Source organism: Panicum virgatum, chromosome 8K (genome assembly GCF_016808335.1).
Source record: "Panicum virgatum strain AP13 chromosome 8K, P.virgatum_v5, whole genome shotgun sequence".
Taxonomy (NCBI): Eukaryota; Viridiplantae; Streptophyta; class Magnoliopsida; order Poales; family Poaceae; genus Panicum; species Panicum virgatum.
The window spans coordinates 40,363,989-40,387,333 of NC_053143.1; the positions used below are offsets into that span (position 1 = coordinate 40,363,989).

Below are 23,345 nucleotides of genomic sequence, written 5' to 3' on the forward strand. Positions count from 1 at the left end.
AGCTTCAAAGGGAGCTCAAGAAGAGGTTGAAAGTGAAGGATATGGTACTCCATATTTAGAATCAAATGATGAAGACTCAGTTGATGAGCTAGGCAGTGATGGAGAGTTAAGGCAGAAGAAGGAGCACGATAGGAGGTTCAAGTCAAGTGATGATGTCCCAAAATTTGAGCTGGGGATGAAATTCAGTAGTAATAAAGAATTCAAAGAGGCTATCATAAGGTACTGTTTGCACGAAAGAAAAGTTATAAAATTCATCAAGGATGAGCCAACTAGAGTCAAAGCTAAATGTGACTAGGCTCATTGTCCTTGGGTGTGTTTGTGTTTTAGGAACTCAAGGACAACAAGCTGGCAAGTTGCCACATTTAAAGATGAGCACACACTATGGTCTTGTGTTTGTGTTTTATATGGCAAACACTATGGTCTTGTGTTTTATATGCCAAAGCGTATGGCACTATGTTATTATGTGCATTGGTTGTGCTTTTCAAAGACATGACATGAACATTTTTTCAACACTGGCTCAACAACATACACAACATCACACAATGACAACTTTGCTTCCAGCACAATCTAGTTGCGTTCCACCATTTCAATTCCATCGGGACAGTTCAGAGAGGCCACATGGTGCCATTACACGATCCACAAAAGAAGTTACCAAACAACACATACTAACAGGTTCCAGCATAGATCCAACACATACTAACAGATCCAGCACTTGTCAATACTACAACACAGACCTACCATCCAGATCATTGCCATGCCTAACATGAACTTACTAAAACCACTACTTCCTGGTGCATCAGTACCTAAAGACTTCTAAAACTGCTTGATCCTAACCTAGGCGCATGAAAACTGCTGCAGCAGCTGGAACATGTTCAAGCTAAATTTATTCATTACCTTCCATACATTGAATGAGCCACCTGATGTCTTCCGCACGGTCCTCATGGTCAATTGGCATTTTCAGCACAGAAATCTAAGATTTGGGAGAAACACAGGACACGGGTTAACAAAATAACGTAAGACACCTTTCAAAAAAAAATAACATAAGACATGCTGAATAGATGACCTACAATTTTATCTGCTATTCTTTTACTTTTTCTCTCTCTATATATGTCACTTTTTCTGTTGCAGCACATGGTGTGCTGATATTAGAGTTGTAGGCATATGGTGTCTATGAATTTAATAGTTTTTCACATAAGTTTTTCATTGAGGAGGTGGCCTCACAATGCTCCACAAGTTTTTCACATAAGTGTATCTATCCACTGTTTTATTCCCCACGATTCATCTCTCTAAGCACATCTACTACCCACTCCCAGTGCTGCCTGATTCCACTCTTGTGCGGCTGCGGCAGCACAAGAGTGGAATGTTGAAGTGGCCAAGGCCGAGGACGAGCCTCAGAGACGTTGCTTTTTCATGTTATGATGGAGTTACGAAGCATCCGATGAGAAATTTTCCATCGGACCCCTATATGTTGGAGAGGCCAGAAGTTATACTTGTTTCCCTAAAAATATAACACGCCCCTTTGACTGACTAACTCAGGAACATGGATCTAGCTAGAGACTAGAAAATGATAAAACAACCCTGAGCTGATAATAGCAATATCCTTCTGATCTTATCTGTAATGCAACCAAAGAGTAGAAAAAGGTTGATTTCACTTTTCACGAGGGGGAGATCAAGTGCCCATGCTGGTTGTACTGTAGCACAGATCCAGGCTAGTTTGCCTAAAAAAACTCAACTGGTAGGGTACAACGGCCCAACCTTTTTTCATTAAGAGGAAGCAACCGGTTTCACCGGATCAAGAGAACCCTCCGAACCCTAGCTGCGCCAGGGAGGGAGACAATCTAAACAAACACGGACGCCCAAAAAAGCGAAGAAAGGTTCTCAAAACCAATAGCAAGGTCACCTGATAGAATGCTAAATCCTAGCCACAGGGTTTCAAGCTTTGGCATTGCTCCTTGCGCAAACACCACTCTTTCGATGAACCCGATTTCGAAGTTTCTCAGAGACAAGAATGGATAAGCATTGTTGATGACCAACTCTTCGCCCCTTTCTATATATATAACAAGATCAGAAAGGGATGGTATGCTCCCAAGGACATTAAGTCCCTCCTCTCCCAACGTTAATAAGCGGATACGTAGGATTGTCAAGCCAGAGAGTGCGGACATCCATTCTGGCACTGTGTGCACGGTGATTCTACTCATCATATCTATTTCTCCAAGCTGTTGAGGTCCTGGCATTCACTACCGGAAACCTCGTTTTTGCCGTGTGCGCCAAGGTTTGCCGAGTGCAAACTCACGGGCACACGGCAAACATAAATTTTGCCAAGTGTGATCAAGAAAACACACGGTAAAATTAAAGCACACGGCAAAGTCATGCTTTGCCGTGTGCTTTTTTTTGGCACACGGCAAAGAATATTTTGCTGTGTGCTTTTTTGTGACACACGGCAAAGCTAAACTTTGCCGTGTGTTTTATTTTGGCACACGGTAAAGTAATAAAAAAATTTTGTCTTCTCACCTCGAAACTTTTTCTACACTTCACATACAACATGTGGTACTCCATGTTAAAATTTGATACATTTTTGTATTTATTTGTTATATTTAACCAATTAATTACATTTCAAGCAATTTTTTGAATCAAGTCAAATTTGAACCGTAAGTGATTCAAATAATAGAATAAAATAATTAAAAAAATGATATTCATGTTATTTTACATAGTTTGAGGCCTTACCTATCAAATGAAAAGAAATTGCAAACATCTTGTCCAGAAAATACGATCACAAATTGTGCTTGAATGATTTTAAAATTCTAAAAAAATCAATTGAAGTCTGAAAATTATGAGATTTGTCAATATCTCATGATATCATATGTGGAGGTTGCGGTAAAAATTTGAGTGGGTTTCGCAATTTTATCACGTATGATGCTTACAATTGGAAACATCTACGAAGAAGAATCAGAGAATTGAGAAGGATGCGGTTAGGTTTGGAGTGGATGTGACGATCAAATTTGGGTTTGACTTCAAAAAATTTTCTATAGCCAATAGACAATATATATTGTTTCGTGTAAAATTTTGGTAATTTTTTGGAACCACTTGATAATTTTAATGTATCAAGTGCAATTATAGAATTTATATAAATTTAATTTTGATCTATAACTGCATAAGATAATGCAATAATATGAGCAAAAGAATTAAATATATATAGTTGAGTGAATTTGATAAGTATATTCAAAGTGCATGGTAATCAATTTGGAAGAATAAAAGAAGAAGGAAAAAAAGAACAAAAATAGAAGGAAACAAAAAAATAAAAAAAGGTTTGCCGTGTGCTAGATCAAGGCACTGCCATGTGCCCCAGATCTGGCACACGGCAAAGTAAACTTCAAATTTCGTAAACAATCTCGGATGAAGAAACTTCCAAAACGAAAGTTCTAGATCTCGAAAAGTTATGAAACTTTGTAGTTGACAACTTTTTAATTTGAATTCGTTTAGGGTCTCAAACAAGCAATTTAGACTCGGTTTAGTATAGTATATGGGGAAAAAAAATAAAGTATAGACACAGCTGAGTGTGTGGTGTAGTGGTAGAGAATGTTAGATGTGAGGGGGAGGTCACGGGTTCGAAACCCATCTACCGCGTTGTGCACGAAAATTGGTTGCGAGTTGTGACTTTGGTGGAATGGGCTGTGTGTGGTGTAGTGGTAGAGAAGGTTAGATGTGAGGGGGAGGTCGCGGGTTCGAAACCCATCGACCGCGTTGTGCACGAAAATTGGTTGCGAGTTGTGACTTTGGTGGAATGGGCTGTGGTTGACCGGTGGGGTCCTCTTCGAATTTTTTTTTATTTTCTATTTTTAAAATCAGTTTTCTGAAAACATTTATGCCGTGTGTTTTTTTTGACACTAGGCAAACTACGGCAAATGTCCTATTTGCCGATGCCTATTTGCCGTGTGTCTTTTGCCATGTGCAACACACGGCAAAAGGTTTGCCGTGGGTAGGCACACAGCAAAGGACCCGTTTCCCGAACCGAGGTCATATACTTTGGTACCAATTATTTCTAGATACTCGAGACTGACCAAGCTGGATAGACACTGGAGGAAAGCCTTAATGTAGCTCTCGTCCCATTTGGTGAACGAGAATTTCACACGCCTCAGTTCGCTCAGCCCAGAGAAGTTAGTCAGTATGGACGGGGACTCCACACAGATAGCATGAACATGCAACTGTTGAAGTAACTTGAGGTTCCCGAACCCAGCCGGTACTCTATCCAGAATGTTAATACACAAGCACACCAATTTTCTTAGTAGAACAAAGGTTGATGGCAGCTCGTGTATTAAAATACCCCTTATGTCTAGCACCTGTAGAAGCTGTAGCTTCTGGATCTCTTTTGGAATCTCAGTGATGCCTGTTTTTCTTAGTCCCAAGTACCTAAGGTGAATCAAATTGCAGATTTCCTTGAAGCAGCTATTGTCCACTTGCTCACAGCCACTTAAACACAGTACACGTAAGACTGGAAAGGTTGATAGGGGTGGCAAACAATTAAATTTGATAGGACACTCATCAGCAATAAGTGACCTCACATGGCACAAGTTTGCAGCTGATAAATGCTTGACATCCTCTAAATTGCTGGTTTGGAGGCACAATCGATGTATCCTTTCTTGCTGACACTTGGTCTCTTGGTTATGTGCTGTTGCCAGGAAACCATCCTCATTTGCCATGCATGTGATGAGATCTAAGTATCATATCATGTACTCGACACACAACTGCCTTCTTGCTCTTACGGCTGATACTTGATGGTTGAATCATACTTCTGTTGATTAGCTCACTGATATAATCCTCACCTACATCATAAAAGGACCTCCCCTGTTCTTTGAGGATAAACCCTTCACCCATCCATTTCCATATCAATTCTTCTGTCCTTATCTCATAATCTTCTGGATATGAACTTAAATACAACATGCAATGTTTTAGATGTGGAGGCAGGTCATAGTAACTAATTGATAGTATTCTTCTCATATCCTCTACATCAGGACTATCTTCCAGTCCAGAACCCAGAGTTTTGCACACCTTGGACCAGTATTGATGTATATTTTCCATTCCCTCTTTACTAGCCAGCGTACTGGCGATCGTAATGATAGCTAGGGGTACACCTCCACATTTTCGTAAAATCTCTGTAGATACTTCAGCCAATTTATTTGAAAGACATTTATCTTCAGTGCCAAATATTCTGAGGTTGAATAACTTCCTAGAGTCAGCAGGAGAAAGAGGTTGTAGTTGATAGACACCACCGATTTTATTGGCAACATCAAGATTGCGAGTTGTTGAAATTATGACACTTCCACATTCATTGTCAACTAAAGCATATTGGATTGTCTTCCACACTGAAATTTTCCATATATCATCAATAACAATCAGATACCTATTAGGGGGTTCCAAATAGACCATATATTAGTAGAACCCTGACATAAGGTTTGTTTTACCAAGAATGATTGAGCTATCAAAAAGAAAATGTATACATGTACAAGAGTGGCAACAACAATTTCAAGGTGGCGATATCGATAGTATTTAGTGAACTTCAACACTCAAAGATAACTTCCAAGCATTCAGGAATATTATCATGACATAAAAATAGTGAAATGAGATATGACTATCAATGTTTTCTGGCAATTTTTCAATATTGTGGATATTAAATGTAATTATTGCATTGAACATTCAAGATGCCAGTAAATAACTATTTCAATGATTCAATTCCCCTCCAATTAATTAATGGCATCTAGTCCACCACATTCATTTTCGTTTCCATTTTGATGGGGTCTATTTGGGAAAAATTGCCAAGAATGAACAGTCAATAGAATAATTGTCGTTACATTTGAGAACAAAACAAGGTCCTTAATGACATAGGTTGGAGGGAAATTTTGTTAACTTTCCAAACTCAGAAATCAGAATGTAGGCCTAATGGGCATCTATACAAGTGGGAACAGAGGATCAAAACTACTGATTTTGGGGAGACTGCAAATATGGTGCGCCCTTGTTGCTCCATTGTTTGTGGAGCAACTTTTCGCTTAGGAATGTACTGAACTTTCTGAGTAATAAAATTCTCTTCTCATCGCAAAAAAAAATGTGTACACAAATACAGAGGGCTCCAATACCGCAGGCTATATACATTGAGATATACATATATATCTAAAGTAAAAACAATCATGTAATATAGTCTATGATGTCTCATTTTGGTATCTTTAAATAGGTAAAACTGGAGATTTGATAGCGACTCTGATTCAAAGGAAATGTTCATGGTACATGACAAGACTGGATATAATGATCATCTCCTTAAACACTTTTGCAATTCATTATTCTTAAATTAATTCGTTATTTGAAATTAAAGAATATGCTGGTCAAGTTAGACCATTAAAGCTAGCAGAAGTGATGGAAAATTATATATATACACATAGAGATAGGCTCAAACATACCTCTTGTCTTGAAGAAAATCTCTTGCTTCATTGATAAGTTGTTCTGTGTCACAGGTTACTACATTTTTATGATGCCTTAATTGGCAGAGCATGTTAACGAAAATCCTCTCTAGATTAGGATTTAGAGACACTGAAACAAACGCTGCGCAATCAAATTGCTCTTTAAGCTTGTCATACACCACCTTAGCAAGTGTCGTCTTGCCTAATCCCCCGAAACCAACAATAGAGACTTTCTTCAGCTGTTTCTTGGATGGCTCATCCCCAACCATTATCCTACCAATAAGCTCATTGCTCTTCTCTTCGGTGCCAATGAGCTCAGCTGCCTTTTTGTACATAGCTGATAGACGAAGGTTGTGAACAGGTACTTCCGCAGGCTTGGCAGCAACATGTGAAACCTTGTACCTATCATGGCGCTCACTCACCTCCTTGATGCTTCTTCGGAGATCTTTGATCTCGGTGCCTAATTTGTGGCGGATCTTTGCCTTGGTCAAGAGGTCGAGGCTTCTGTCGATGAAGCCCCGGAGACCATGCAGCTCCTTTGGCTCACGATCTATGCACACCATGAAAGTATCAACCTTATCCTCGACATCGTAGGACAGTTGCCTGACCTCCCTTGCCCAAAGCTTGACTTGGATGTCAGGTGGCTAATCAATAGGCACCTCAGAGACCATGAGCAGGGCAGCCTGCATGCTCTCAAACTCTGCTTTGAGGAACATAATCTCACCCCTGACGCTCTTCTACAGCTTGTATTCATCCGTGAGCAGGTTCCCCAGCTTGGACAGGAGGGTGCTCATCTCGCCACTCACCATTGAAGCCATGCTCTCTGCTGTGTGGTGATTAGGTTGTTGGTAGGCAGCAGTGGATGGCGATATGTGCTGTGTGGAAGATGCCTTCTCTGCGTGGTTGCTCTTTAGTATGATATGATTCCAACTAACATTCAAGGAGTGCAAGGTCTATGCACTCCTACATTCCTTCTATAAAAAAATTCAAATGTCAGCAGCATCTCATCGGCACGCTGGCAGCCTAACATTACTGCACACAGCCTATAAATGAAATGTCAACGAACAAATTCTTTTGCACTTAAGATCACGTTCCCCTGTCCACTACGTCAGGAACAATAAAGATACATCTCCATGTCATGGCATGAGCTGGATGTAGATCTTGTGAAGATGTGATTGATGAAACCACCATAGGCATCTGGCTGTCCATTAACATGTTGTCACTGCTAGAAAAACGCACATTCGTCCGCGGCCGTTAGTACTGGTCACGGTTTCGACCGGTACTAACGTGCAAATTTAGTACCGGGTCAAAGAAACAGTGCCCATGGGAGCCGATTAGTACCGGCTGGTGGCTCCAGCCGGCACTAAAGTGCGCCACCGACAGCCCCCGACAGCCGCCTGCAACGGCTAGTGACAATTTAGTACCGGCTGGAGCCACCAGCCGGTACTAAATTGGCGCCAGGAAACTTAGTACCGGCTGGTGGCTCCAGCCGGTACTAAATGGAGAGCTTTAGTACCGGCTGTAGCCACCACCCGGTACTAATGCTCCCACTATAAATTGGGGCTTCTTCCTCCCCGAGCCGAGCCAGCGCCCATTTCACCAGAGAGCTAGCTCGAGCTCGGTTTCTTCTCTCATATTAGAGTTGCGCTGCCATTATTTGATCCATTTTTTGTGTGATTTGGACTCATTCAAATGCGCCAAAGGTTTGCAACTTCATCCTCTCTTCATTGATAGTCTTTATTCTTCGTTTTATGCTCTATAGTCAGAGAAATTTGTGACTTTTAGAAATAGTGAGGATGAGTATGATTTCTTTGATTTATGCAATGATTTGAGATATATAGAACCGATGACTTGAATGTGGGAGTAGGTTTATTGGCTAGGTTGAATATGAAAAATTTATAGACATATTTTTCAATCATTTTCTATATATTACAAATGACCGTAGCACATTTTTTATTTTTAGATTCAGATGAGCATGTGGATAGTAGAAATTTTTAGAATGAGTGTAGACAAAACATGTGATTGTAGTAGATATAACCATAATGTGGATAATTAATTTTTTTATAATGAACTAATGAAAGAATTATAATAGATTTTTTTATTATGAATTGATTATTTTGACACTCTAGTGATGTATTTATTCAGGCTCACATTGAAACTATCTATAAGCTAAAAAAATCTTTATTTCGAAACAAGTATACGTCGTTAATCTCCATCCAATAGTGATGACACTACCTTTCGGGGAAACACTATTCGCTATATGGACGTCGCGAATCGGTTGGTCGCATCACCAGCACTTCTGATTGATACGAAGACAGCATTTGACGCAGTCAGCGGGGCCGTTGGTGCACTGAGAGCATATCAACGAGCACACTGCCTGTGCCTAGTGCTGTGTTCTTATTAACCGGAAATATTGGTGCTGCGACTAGCCGATTGGTGACATCCTTGTACCGCACCGTGTCCCCCCGAAAGGCATTGTCATCACCGCAGGGTCGAGGTTACCGACATATACATTTTCCGAAATAAAGTTTTTTTTCTTCTAGATAGTTTCTGGATATTGAAAAGAGTGTTCTCCTGGAACTGAAGGGTGTCAAAATAATTTTTTTCAAGTGGCATGGTTAACTAGTTTGGTATTTGTTATGTATTTAGTTGCATTATTTTGGCACTCTAATGATGTATTTATTCGGGCTCATATGGAAACCATCGAGAAGTTTAAAAAATATATGTTTTGGATCATGAATATGTCGTTAACCTTGATCCTGTAGTGAAAACACTGCTATTCGGGGCTAGCATCGATATCCATGATACGGTGCGGTATATATGAGGACGCGATGAAGGATTACGGTCTTGGTCTCAATTATGAAATCCACACCTTTTGAGCCAGTTAAGAATGAAATTATCCGGACCAAGGCCGTACTCCTTCATCTGGTCCCATTGTACCGCACTGTGTCGTGGATGTCAAAAGTAGCCCCGAATGTCAGTGTTATCACTGAAGGGTCAAGGTTGACGACATAGACATGTTTCAAAACAAATATTTTTTCTGCTCGATGGTTTTAGAGAAAGTGAGCCTGAAACAAAGTCGCGAACATTGATTGCGCATCCCTTATGGCGTGGAACGACGTGTTCGCGTTGAACTGAAGAGTGTCAAAATAATTATAGTTTATAATTTATGTTTTCATTTTAATTCTAATAATTTGTTCATATTTTTTTCAATTTTTTCAAGTGGCATGGTTAATTAGTTTGGTATTTGTTATGCATTTAGTTGCATTATTTTGTCACTCTAATGATGTATTTATTGGGGCTCATATTGAAACCATCGAGAAGTTTAAAAAATATATGTTTCGGATCATGAATATGTCGTTAACCTTAATCCTTCGGTGAAAACTCTGCTATTTGGGGCTAGCATCGATATCCACGATGCGGTGCGGTATATATGAGGACGCGATGAAGGAGTACGGTCTTGGTCCCAATAATAAAATCCTTCATCGGGTCCTATTGTACCGCACTGTGTCGTGGATGTCAATACTAGCCCCGAATGTCAGTGTCATCACCGCAGGGTCAAGGTTAACGACATAGACATGTTTCGAAACAAACATTTTTTCTTTTCGATGGTTTTAGAGAAAGTGAGCCTGAAACAAAGCCGCGAACATTGATTGCGCATCCCTTATGGCGTGGAACGATGTGTTCGCATTGAACTGAAGAGTGTCAAAATAATTATGGTTTACAATTTATGTTTTCATTTTAAGAAAGCTTGAGTTCCACCCTGCAGAGCGTGTTCGTCTTGTTAGCGGTCGTATTCGTCGTTTGATTAAGAAAGCTTTTTATATATTCTCCCTTGACAAAGAAAGCCGTAAATTTTGTCGTAAATTTAATGTCGAGTTGCATGGTACTGATGATGATCATGAATTGATGGCTCTATATAATGCAAGACATGAAGAGTCGAGGCTGGCGGAATATGACCGCTCCGTGTCAAGACTTCGCGAGGCAGTTCACGAGGCATTGGTCCAAAGATCTCATGATGAGTAGTTTGTATTAGGTAGCTAGCATGTAGTGTAATGTATATATTAATTTGGACTTCTATTTATCATGTTCTATAATTTAAGCATGTAGTGTAATGTATCTGTTAATTTGGACTTCTATTAATTTTGTATTTCAATGTTAAATTCGCAAAAATGGCTTTTGTATTTCATTATGTTATGTGCCAATTTAAATGATATGAATACAAGTAAAATAATGTTGTTACTTAATTCAAAAATGTAGATCGATGGACCGACAATGGATGTACGGCGACCGGTGCACCATGGCGTGGATTAATGGTCTAAAGTCTTTTCTCAATGCAGCGGAGGCCCACAAGTCATCGAAAGGTTTTATGTGTTGTCCGTGCCGCGTTTGCCAAAATAAAAAAGGAATACTCTAAGAGGAGCACTCTACACGCCCACATTTATGAAAAGGGTTTCATGGATAACTATACTCTTTGGACCAAGCACGGTGAACCTGGAGTTGTGATGCAAGATGGTGAAGAAGATGATGATCATAATATTGCAGACTGTGCTCATCTATATGAAGCGGGAGCCTTTGAAGATGAACCTATGGACGATGCTGAAGAAATGGACGAGGCTGGAGAAAAGGCAGCAGAAGACCAACCACCTGATGAATTAGGTCTGGTTCTAGTGGATTCACAAAGAGACTGTGAAACTTTAAAGGAGTCAAAGAAGTTTGAGAAGATGTTGGAGGATCACAAAAAATTATTGTATCCAGATTGCAAGTAGGGGCTTAAAAAGATGGGTACCACACTTGAAATGCTGCAGTGGAAGGCCGCTAATGGTGTCACCGATAAGGGATTTGAGGAGCTACTTGGAATCGTAAAGAACATGCTTCCAGAGGGAAATGAACTGCCCTCTACAACATACGAAGCAAAGAAGGTTGTTTGCCCTCTTGGATTGGAGGTACAGAAAATTCACGCATGTCCTAACGATTGTATTCTCTATCGAGGCGAAGAATATGAGAAACTGGATGCTTGTCCTGTCTGTGATGCAAAACGGTACAAGATCAGGCAAAATGATCCTGGTGAGGTCGACGGGGAGCCCGTCAAGAAAAAAGTTCCCGCTAAGGTGATGTGGTATTTCCTAGTAATACCATGTTTGAAGCGCTTTTTCAGAAATAAATCCAATGCTAAATTGATGCGGTGGCACAAAGAAGAGCGTAAGCAAGATCAGATGCTGAGACACCCTGCAAATGAGTCCCAGTGGAGAAACGTGGATAGAGATTTCCCAGATTTTGATAACGACCCAAGGAACATAAGGTTCGGTTTAAGTACGGACGGAATGAATCCATTCGGCGAGTGGGGCAGTAGTCACAGTACATGGCCTGTGACCCTCTGTATGTTCAATCTTCCTTCTTGGCTATGCATGAAGCGGAAGTACATGATGATGCCAGTGCTTATCCAAGGCCCAAAACAAACGGACAATGATATTGACGTGTACCTAAGACCGTTGGTTGATGAACTTTTGCTGCTGTGGAAGGAGGAAGGTGTACGTGTTTGGGACGAGTACAAACAGGAGAATTTTGACCTGCGAGCATTGCTTTTTGTTACCATCAACGATTGGCCTGCACTTAGCAATCTGTCCGAACAGTCGAATAAGGGACACCAGGCATGCACTCATTGTCTAGAAGAAACCAACAGCTTGTATCTAAAAAATTGTAGGAAGGTCGTGTACATGGGTCATCGTCGATTCCTTCCCATCAACCATCCCTTAAGAAGAAAAGGAAAACATTTCAAAGGGGAACCAGAAACTCGTGCTAAGCCTATATTCCGAAACGGGAAGCGTGTTTTCTCGATGGTGAAGGATGTCCATGTCGTGTTTGGAAAGGGCCGTGGAAGCAAACAAGTTCCGAATGATGAAAACGGCCATGCCCCAATGTGGAAGAAGAAGTCCATACTATGGGAGATCCCATATTGGGATGTCCTGGAGGTCCGCAAAGCAATCGATGTGATGCACTTGACGAAGAATCTTTGTGTGAACCTGCTAGGATTCCTTGGTACGTATGGGCAGTCAAAAGATACACTAGAAGCAAGACATGATTTGAAAGAAACAAAACAACGAGAAGACCTACGTCCTGAGAAGAGAGAAAATGGACAGCACTACTTACGTCTTGCTAGCTACACTCTCAGCAAAGAGGAGAAGGAAAGCATGTTTGATTGCTTGAACAGTATGAAGGTACCGTCCGGTTACTCCTCGAATATGCAGGGAAGAATTAATATGAAAGAGAAAAAGTTCACAAACCTAAAGTCTCATGATTGCCACGTTTTGATGACCCAATTGCTTCCAGTCGCGTTGAGGGGTATTCTACCAGAAAATGTAAGATTAGCAGTGGTGAAGCTATGTGCCTTTCTTAATGAAATTTCGCAGAAGGCAATCGATCCAAATAAGCTTACAAGGCTACAAAATGATGTGGTCCAATGTCTTGTCAGTTTTGAGATGGTCTTTCCACCTTCGTTCTTTAATATTATGACCCACCTCCTGGTTCATATTGTGAAAGAGATAAACATTTTAGACCCAGTATTCCTACACAATATGTTCCCTTTGGAGAGATACATGGCAGTCTTAAAGAAGTACGTTCGCAATCGTTCTTGGACAGAAGGATGTATCGCCAAGGGCTATGGAACAGAGGAGGTCATTGAGTTTTGTGTTGATTTCATTGATGAACTTAGTCCGATTGGGGTCCCCATGTCACGCTATGATGGGCGATTGGAAGGAAAGGGCACACTAGGTAAGAAATCTAATATGCACATCCCTGAAAATGAAATCCGCAAAGCAAATTTCACCGTTCTACAGAATTCATCCCTCGTGGCCCCATATATGGATGAGCACATCAATATTGTCCGATATGAAAACATAGGGAAGTCTGAGGCATGGATTACACGTCATCACATAGATAGCTTTGCGGTTTGGCTGAGAAGAAAACTCATAGGTGACAGCACGATTGATGTACAACTACAATGGCTTGCTAGGGGACCATCGGCCACAATCATTCAATACCAAGGATACGAGATCAATGGATTTACGTTTTACACAAGAGCCCAAGATGAAAAGAGCACGAACCAAAATAGTGGTGTGCGTATTGATGAAATAGGCCATGATGGAAATAAGGACAGCTACTTTGGTGTCATAGAGGAAATATGGGAGCTTGACTATGGCCCCTTGAAGATTCCTTTTTTTCGATGCCAATGGGTGAACCGAGCAGGTGGCGGTGTAACGATAGACCGGTATGGAATGATAATAGTGGACTACAAAAAGATTGGATATAAAGACGAACCATTCGTTCTCGCCAAGGATGTGACGCAGGTTTTCTATGTGAAGGACATGGCAAGCAAACCTAAGAAAAATCAAGGCAAGTCCGACGACGAGCCAATACGCCACATAGTTCTTCCAGGAAAAAGAAAAATCGTTGGAGTTGAAGACATTTCGGACAAGTCAGAAGATTTTGATCAGTTTTACGACCGTCCTCTATTCTATGTCGATGTTGACCCTAGCATCCTGTTGTCCAAAGAGGACGCTCCTTACTTACGCCTCGATTAATGATCAAGGGACATTCGTAAAAAGAAAGGTTGTCAACATTCCATTAAACAATGATGTGTAATCATTATGTTATACTTTCATGTTCATGTAACCAAGTGATTGATGTAATATATGGTGTATGAAATAACTTATATTTTAATTTTTATGCATTTATATAATAGTTTGCACAGAAAACACAATTGAAACAGATATAAAAAAATTTAGACTCAATATGATAAATTAATTAAGTGCATACTCAATGTGATAAACATAATTAAAACAGAAAATCTATTTAATTAAGTGCATGCACATATATGATAAAACACCCAAAAAAATAGAAAATCTATTTAATTAACATGTATGAAATAACTGAGATTTAAATTTTTTATGCATTTATATAATAGTTTGCACAGAAAACACAATTGAAACAAATATAAAAAAATTTGGACTCAATATGATAAATTAAGTGCATACACATTAAATATATCCAACATAGTGACCTATAATACAGAAATATAATTTTGCATGGTGAAAACAACATATATTTGTATTTATAATTAATTTATTATGAATAAACAATATATAAAACACTCAAAAAGAAAACAAAAAAGCTATCTAATTAGCTGTTTAGTACCGGGCTGAATCTTAGCCCGGTACTAAAGAGCTACGTGAAAATTTTCCCGCCAGATGGGACGGGTTAGTACCGGGCGATGCCCTTGACCGGTACTAAATTTTTAATCATTTATTGAATTTATTGCACATAAAACATGTTTAAATGAATTGAAATTTGAAATTTAGTGTCAATACTTTGAATTTAGTGCAAAGACTAATACTATTAGGATTAACGTATGTTTAACAATAATAATATAATTTTGCAAGGTGAAAATAGTACATATATCTATTTTTTAATCATTTATTAAATTTTATTGCACATAAAACATATTATGAAGAATTACAAAATAATTACAAAACAATTACAAAAGTGAAAAAGATAGAATCATTTTGGGCGTTTAGTACCGGGCAATGGTTGTAGCCGGTACTAAACTGCCGCCCAAAATTTTCCCACCTGTTGGGGACGTTTAGTACCGGCTGGTGCCACGACCCGGTACTAAACGTGGCAGTAGACAGTTTAGTACCGGGAGCAGCCATGGCCCGTTCTAAACTGCCTCTTCTATATAACCGGGGGGACTTGGCATTCGTCGCCATTCCCCCCACCCCTCCCCCGACGCGAGAGATCACCCAACCGCCGCCGCCCGTCGCCGTCGCCGCGACCACCGTCCGGCCCCCTTCGTGCGTGGCACCTGAGGTCCTCCGCGCCGGCCTCCTCCACGCCGCCCTGCACTGCTCGCGTCAGCCCCGCGCCGCCCCCTCCGGAGCCCTCGCGTGCGTGCCGCCGCCGCCCGTCGTCGCTTCGTCCCCTCCGGCGCCGGCCTCCTCCGCGTTGCGCTGCCACCCGTGCCCCCGCCGCGCTGCCGCCCATGCCTCCTCCGGTGCCGAGCGGCCTCCTCCGCCCGCGCTTCCCTCCGTCCTGCCTGGTCCCCGCCGCCGCACCGAACCGGCGCCGCCGCCTCGCGCCTCCCCGACGTGAGGCCTCAGGCTGATGTCAGCACGACTATGTGCTGACGTCAGCTATTTTTTTAATTATTCTAAAGCAGTATTCTATTTTGTAAAAAATTAAAGAAAAGTTGTAGAAAATTTAGAAAATTTGTAGAAAATATAGATATTTTTTCAAATTATAGTAAATTTGTTGAAAATTTGTAAGAAATTGGTAGATATATACGTAGAAATAATGAAAATAGTAGGAAAATGTTAGGAATTGATACACACTAGTGAAAATTGTACAAATTTGTTGAAATTTGTAGAAAATTATAGATATTTGTTCAAAATGTAGTAAATTTGTAGAAAATGTATGGAAAATTATGGAAAATGTAGAGGAATTATGAAAGATTATGGAAAATGTAGAGAAATTATGGAAAATTTTGGAAAATGTATGTAAAATTATGAAAAATGTATGGAAAATGTAGAGAAATTATGAGAAATTAAGGAAAATGTATGGAAAATTATTGCTTAGGTATATTGTACAGAAGTATGTCTTTATATCTTGTAGTAATTATGAATATTGTACAAAAATATTATATATTGTAGAAAACTTCATGTCTTTACGAGCTTCACATTTATTGTTTTATTTGGTATTTTTGAATTGTGTATGTTATGAAATGTATATGATGTAAATTTTGTCTTGTACAGCTTTATCTATTGAACTTCTAATTTTCTTTGTAAATTTTAGTTTGCTATACTATAAACAGGTGTAATTAGTAGAAAATCTTAGAAAATTCAGGGCACATTTTATAAAATTCCAGGGCACATTGTATATAAGATGTATATGATGTAAATTTTAGAAATTTTGTCCATGTATGCGTTGTGCGGCTTTATCGAAGGTGCACTTGTAATTTTTTTATACATTATTAATTAGTATAAAATTGCATATCAAACATATGTGATTCACATAGGAAACGAAATGGAACCCTTTCGCCGTGATGACGACGAGGCCTTTCTTGTGGACATAATTGGTACGGGCACACACCACAGTGAAGAGGATGCTGCCGAGGACGATGGCAGAAGATGGAAGATGATCTCGTTGCCAGAGGAATCGTACCGACGACTTTCAACTGGTCGTTGCGAGCAAAACATTACTTCTACGCTCATGGAGGCTCATTGAATATGGAAGATGGGTCGTTCGTCACTAGTGATGCCATAAGGGAAGCGGCCGACAGGCTCGATGTGGCACTAAAGGCAGTGTCCGAAGGCAGCTTCAAGTCAGACAGAGAGAAAGACGAGCTGACGTACGCTCTTGGCACACTAGAACACACAGGACGTGTGCGAGGCATGGGCGTAGTTCCATGGAAGCATGGCTTCAGTGGCGACATAGAGACGTATCGAAGCCGACAGAGAAGAAAGGTTGAAGTAGCAGAGAAGGTGCGTGCCCTAGAAGAATGGGTTGCTTCGATCGAAGGTGCACTTACAGCTAGCCAATAGCAGCCACCAGAAGCCAGATCAACGGCTCAGCTAGAGACTAGCCCCGTCGGCTCGCAGCGTCGTAGCAGCGTCGCTTCAATGGAACACCCAACCGCAGATCGAGAGGAAACGGTTGCGGAACATTACCCCGTGGACGACATCGCCGTGAGGACCCCCTGTGAGCGTCTATTTCCGCTAAGGAAAAAACTGAAAGTAGTCGCTCACGGGGTTGTTGAAGTCCCTGTTCAAGGCGGGACAATCCATGGCATGACGATTCCAGAAGGATATGCTAGAGTCATGGTTGACCGTGTCGAGAAAGGATGGGAAGACCTCGACCTCGAGATCCCTGGAGGCGATAGAGAAGATGAACTAGGACAGGCCCTCCACACTTGGATCTGTTGGAAAAAATAGTACATAAAAATTGCAGGAAGGGATCCTAGCCCGTCTCCGAGGTCACCGCCAGCTGCTCAAGGGTCTCCGAGGCCCAGTGTGGATCCACCATCACCGCCCGCAGCCTAGGACCCCAGCGTTAGTCCATCGCCGTCACTGGCCACTTCCGGGGAGCCTAGTGTTAGTCCGCCTCCGCCATCTCCTCGCCCCGCAAAGAAGAAGAAATCTACTTGGGTGACGCCACCGCCACCTCCAAGATATAAGAAGACCCAAGAACGAAAGAAGAAAGAGAAGCCCGTGCCAGAGAAGTCAGGTTACGAAATGACTCCAGAGGAATTGGATGCTTGGGTGCAAAAAGATGTGCGCAAGCAGTTGAAGCCAAAGAAGCCTCCGCCAAAGGAACCAGTGGATCCGGCAGCGAAGAAATTCTATCTATCCATGATGTGCCAACCAAAGCCTCCACAGATGTCGGACTACGACCGTTCGATTACAAAATCATGGGAGAAGAAGAGTAATCAGAGGTACAACCAAGTCCCCCAGCTCGGCGAACAACCCAAACAAAGCGTACCCCCTCTAGTAGTGCTTTCAAAAGAGGATGAAGCTGCTGCTGAGTTTGTCAAGGAAACAAACCTCACAAAAGCTCAGCTCCTAGGTCAGAAAAAAATCCCGGTTCACCAAGGGGCAGGAAGAAAGCCATTTGTACTGGGGGAACCTCTGATGTGGCCAGAGTTGATTGACACCCTACCAACAAGAATGCGTGAGTTACATCAGTGGTACTTGAAAGTATGTGCAGAGGGGTATATAATGCTAGCTGCTCGAATTAAACATACCCATTTCTATCGGGGAATGGATGACATTTGGATTGATTTTGACCATTTTTTTTCTATTCCATCAAGACGCCCTAGACAAGTCCCTCGTTAGTGTATGGTCTATGTAAGTGTTTTCTGTCAATTGTATACTCTAGCTCTACTAAGTCGTTTAGATTTCTCATTCCCTCCTTTTATTTGTATTCGTGCAGGATGAAAATGCAAGAATGCCGGAAGAGCGGGATTTACAATGTTGGCTTCATAGATCCGAATGTTATACATGAGGAGTGTGTACGCAAATATATTAATCGGACCGAGAATAATTTAGTCATGTCCTTGGAAGGGCAGCACGATGGCACATTCATTCTCTTGCCGTACAACTTCAAGTGAGTCCTTTCACTTTTTGAGTCACTTCAACTAGCCAATAAGTGTATATATCTAACATTTCTTGTATCCATATGTATGTATCAACAGTTTCCACTGGATCCTACTTGTGATTGAAATCGATCGGTCCCGAGTTACTGTGTGGGACTCCTTGAATAAGCCACCAGAATTATATCAAAATCTCGTAGACATCATGCAAAGGGCATGGTCTCAGTTCCTCAAAACACAATTAGGAGTCGCGTCAACACCGACTGAGCTTGAATTCAACTATAACAAGCCGGTACGAATATCGCACATCTACTTTCATTTATTCAAACAGCATGAATATTTCATAACATGTATATATGTATATATGTATATAGTGTTTGAGACAGCAACAAGGAACCAACCTCTGCGGATACTATGTATGTGAGCACATGCACTTTTTTTTGCAGAGAAACCATGAGGGTGACACAAGAAAACTTCGAAGTACGTATAACATTAGTAACAATTTCTTGTATCTAATTCCATGCAGATACTAAATTAAACTATTGGTGTTTATTTGTTGTTGACAGATTTGGAGACTGAAAGAGAACCTCATCGAACCAGAAAGAATCAGGGCAATTCAAGAAGCACTCTGTGGATTCCTGTTGGATGAGGTGATAAATCCAAAAGGTGAATTTTATTCTGATCCAATGATAAGTGTGGCTCGAGCTGACAAACTCAACAAACGCCGCAAGAAGGATGCCGATGACGATGCAGATGATTAGAATTATTGAAGAATTTGTCGGAAAAAACTTATGAGAATTAATACTTGTAAATATTATTGTCTTTTATCCATGTATGTATATAATTTCTAACATTTCTTTTATCCATGTATGTATATGTATATAATTTTTTTTATTTGCTTTGCTCCATATACAAATACGAATTCTAGATACGAGTACGAGTACGAATACACAAACCGCTGCGAGTACGACTACTAATACTAATTAATTGGAATTGAAAGGAAAAGAGAACAAATATAAAGCATAAAAAAAATCATTTAGTACCGTTAGTATTACCAACCGGTACTAAACTGCTCGGCCTAGCTGCTGGCGTGGCCAGCAGTTTAGTACCGGTTGGTGTTACCAACCGGTACTAAACGGGCCGTTTAGTACCGGGCCAGCTGACCGGTACTAAGTGCGCGTGCACTTAGTACCGGAGGAGCGGTACCGGTCGGGAAACCGGTACAAACCAGGGGTTCCCGACCGTTACTAACGAGAGATCTACCACGAAAACAAGAAGAAGCAATCCATTTTAGCCTTCCACCAGAAGAAACTTGATCAACTGAGGAATGCTCAGATAACAACTGATTCACCAGTTTACAAAATCCATTTTATAGAAATATCAAAAATAAAAAGACAATCAACCTATTATGTATAATTTTTGTTGTGCTCAAATTTAGAACAGACCCACACTCGAGTATTTTTCACCCGAAAGCATCTGAATCATATTTGTGAAGGTTAGATCTAGGATTATTAGAGGTTTCAGATCTTCTGTACCCAATAAAACACTAGTACCCACTTTTTTTTTCTTTTTCGCTCCATCCTCCGCTGCATCCGTAGCTATACACCGTCCGATGGTTGCGAAGCCGATGCAAAAGCTAGAAGGTATGCCTTAGCTTAAAGCCTAATTATTTTGTGGGACCTCAGAAACATTATGCATTGGGATAATTGTATTAGCATGGCAAATATAACTAAGATAAGAGCTTAAGATAATGTGACATGCATGATACTACAAAAGAATCGTGGTAAGCTTAAGCATCTGTTGCTCCAATCATAACAATCTCATGTTCACACATGATGAGCTAAGTATGTGCTTGAAGTGAAAGAACAGATCTATAGTACGCCTGATAGCCTAAGTTAGTGAGCCAGATTAATTATTCTGAAGTCATGTCTCCCTTAATCCATTATTAACTAAGGATGCCAGCTCGGCTAGCTGTCAGCACACCTCTGTGATCTGTGTACGTACCTCCTGTACAACGACGTGCACATTAATGCGTGAAAGAAAAATATAGCCACGAGCTAGGAGGGCCATGGCCCGGCCCCTATCAGAACCCCTACCGGCCCTGTCACTGGTAATCTATAACTCTTATAAAGATGATCCCCACTACACATCATTGATGGCTATTTCTTTGACATGTGGTGTAGCCACATCACCTAAATAATTTTTGACCAACCGATCTGTGATCCAACGGCACAGTAACTCTCAGCACATCTCCGTTGTTCCGTCCGTCCACCTGCCCGGACAGCCGCCCGTGGACCTCCTTCCCACAAAGGCTCGCTAGTGTTGATCCAAAAAAAAAGGCTCGCTGGTGGCCTGGCCACCGGCGCTTGACGGCCCACGTGTGCAAGGCCTACTCGGCGTACAGGCTCGCTGGCCACGCTCCTCCCCTGTTCGCCTCGCGAGTTTGCCTTAGCATCACGCAGTCTCACCGCCCAGCCACGCTTGCTGGCGCAGAGGGCACTGAATCGCCGCACCTCGGCTACGCGCCACTTGCTGCGCCCGCCGCTCCACCTCCCGTCAATGCCTGCCGTTCCCATCGCACCACGTCTGCCGGCGCAGCGCCTTCCGTAGTCCCGCTACTCGGCCAACCCACTCAACCGCCGCATCTTGGCACCTCATTGTACGCCTCCTCAACTGCCTCTGCCAATGAATGCTACCGTTCTTGCCATGGTGGAGCCGTTCTTGGCATTCATTTGCAGCATGCACATAAACTCCACCCCCATTAGCCATTCTACTATTCCTTCCCCAAGCCTATATCCCGAAGGACCAAATGTTGTTTTTTTTTCTTTTCCTTTCCTCGACTGGTGGTCACTACATTGTTGCTTTGGCTTAGATCTCCCCGCTGCTGGTGCACCAAATTCATGGAGTCCGTGTAGAGGGAGGGCACAGCGTCCTGATCAAAACAAAAAGTGAGTAAACTTGCCCATGGTTTGATGCACCAAACCTGTTTGACATATTTCCTCTTATGAACTCTTGCATAAACTGTTCCGGATTTTCTCTCTATAGGTTCACATAAATTGATTTTGCTTCTAGATGTAGCAGCAACATTAGCCTTCTTGACAAATTTAGGTAACAACTGTGATCCATCTTTATTATTATTCCTAAATCTCCAATTGTCCTCATTCAACTTTTCAGGAGTAACACAGACATCATCAAATTCTGCAACACAAATATTAGTTGACTTAGACATTCCTCAAATTGCTGAATTCCGTACAAGGTTCCCTTCAATATAATTACATATTACCTTTGTTTTCTGTCTACTTTTGCAGCAAACAACTTATATCTAATATTTCTTACAGCTACAAATGGGAAGCTCCATCTCTGCAACAGCATGCACCTCAAGTACTTCAGTTATCTCCAATCCAAGGAGTTGGCCAAATATACACACTTGACAAAATAATTGAACTACCAGCAACATCTTTCCAGGCAACAATCTGCTTACATTCCATTAAAAATATATTCAATTCTGCACACTCTATATGCCAACATATACTCCAAACGCTTCTCACAATTTTGTTTTCTCCACAAATAAAAGGGAGGTGCTACAGGCACAAAATGGTACTACAAAGCATGTCGAAATTGAAAAGTGGGATATGGAAGCATTTTGGAAGAACCAAGATGTGATTGTGCAGCCAATGTAAAAAAAACTTCCTTCTACCTTACTATTATATAGTAAATATTTATTAAATTCATCCACCATATTTCCTACGCAATTAACATTTCATAATTGCTACAGGTACAAACTTCCTATTACCATTACAGATGATACTGGAAGCATAGACATAATAGCTTTCTCTTTCATAGCTGAAGGCTTGGTAGAACGTATTGCATATCATGCTTCTCAAAACATGAAAATTGACGCAACAGAACATGTAGCTGCTTTAGATAAAGCAATTGGAAAAATTAGACTCTTTTACATAGGAATGAGCACTAATTCGTCCTCCACTTTTTCCATCAAATATGTCTTGAGGAAGAGTTTTCAAATAGAGAATTCAAGTTAACGTTCAAAGGAACCATCTGCACAGGTTATCTTCTTATTTATTATTCATTTTGTATTCAAAGTTTATATATACCATATGTCTTATATAACAAATGCTATTTCCTTTTTAGGCAACACCTATCATGACAGCACTATCTTCTCCACCTCCAAACACAAGATCTGAAAGGTAATACACCCACTCCCAAATCAACTTCTAAGTCCCTAAAATTATGACATTTTCCCCCTTCATTCCCAGCTCAAACGTAAAGAGATCATTAGATTCCAAAGATAACACAGAATGCAAGGCAAAAGGTCAAACGCCTACCTCCCAAACTCTTTCTAAACGTCAAAGACCAGAGTACTACTCTCTTCAACACATCTACATTCATTTTTTTTAAAATATACTTTTATAATATTTGTTTCAAATGTACTTGCAGATAACAACACGGCGGAACACTTGGTACAAGCTCTTTGTTCAGCGTCACATTACCATATATATAGGCATCTGTGTCTCTGATGCTTGACTACTTTTCCTTATAGTGCTTTTACAATAATACTTCAATAAACTTTCACGTCTGCGGCACTCTAAATCTCTTATTTATGTCAAAACTGAACTTCATACAAGTACTGTATTTTTGTGTATCTATTTCTGAATCTGAACATTCTAAAAGTTGAAGAGTGACCGTGGGATGCATATTTCAGTATTATTCCAAACATTCAAGTGCTATAATTCCCTTCC

The 23,345-nt window shown here is 40.9% G+C and overlaps 1 long non-coding RNA gene and 1 pseudogene across 8 annotated transcripts; one reads left to right on the top strand and one right to left on the bottom strand.

Moving 5' to 3' along the window:
• Positions 1-3,141: 3,141 nt before the first annotated feature.
• LOC120645723 lies at positions 3,142-7,264 on the bottom strand (annotated as a pseudogene).
• A 13,665-nt stretch (positions 7,265-20,929) lies between these two features.
• On the top strand, positions 20,930-23,310 carry LOC120644659. 8 transcript variants are annotated; one of them, XR_005663882.1, is made up of 8 exons: positions 20,930-21,247; positions 21,461-21,536; positions 21,634-21,696; positions 21,763-21,844; positions 21,927-22,652; positions 22,738-22,793; positions 22,863-22,964; positions 23,044-23,310. It is a non-coding gene; the product is annotated as an uncharacterized LOC120644659 (long non-coding RNA). The 8 variants fall into 8 exon arrangements; XR_005663878.1 differs by having other exon boundaries at positions 20,932-21,536; XR_005663881.1 differs by lacking the exon at positions 21,634-21,696 and having other exon boundaries at positions 20,932-21,247.
• Positions 23,311-23,345: the final 35 nt, after the last annotated feature.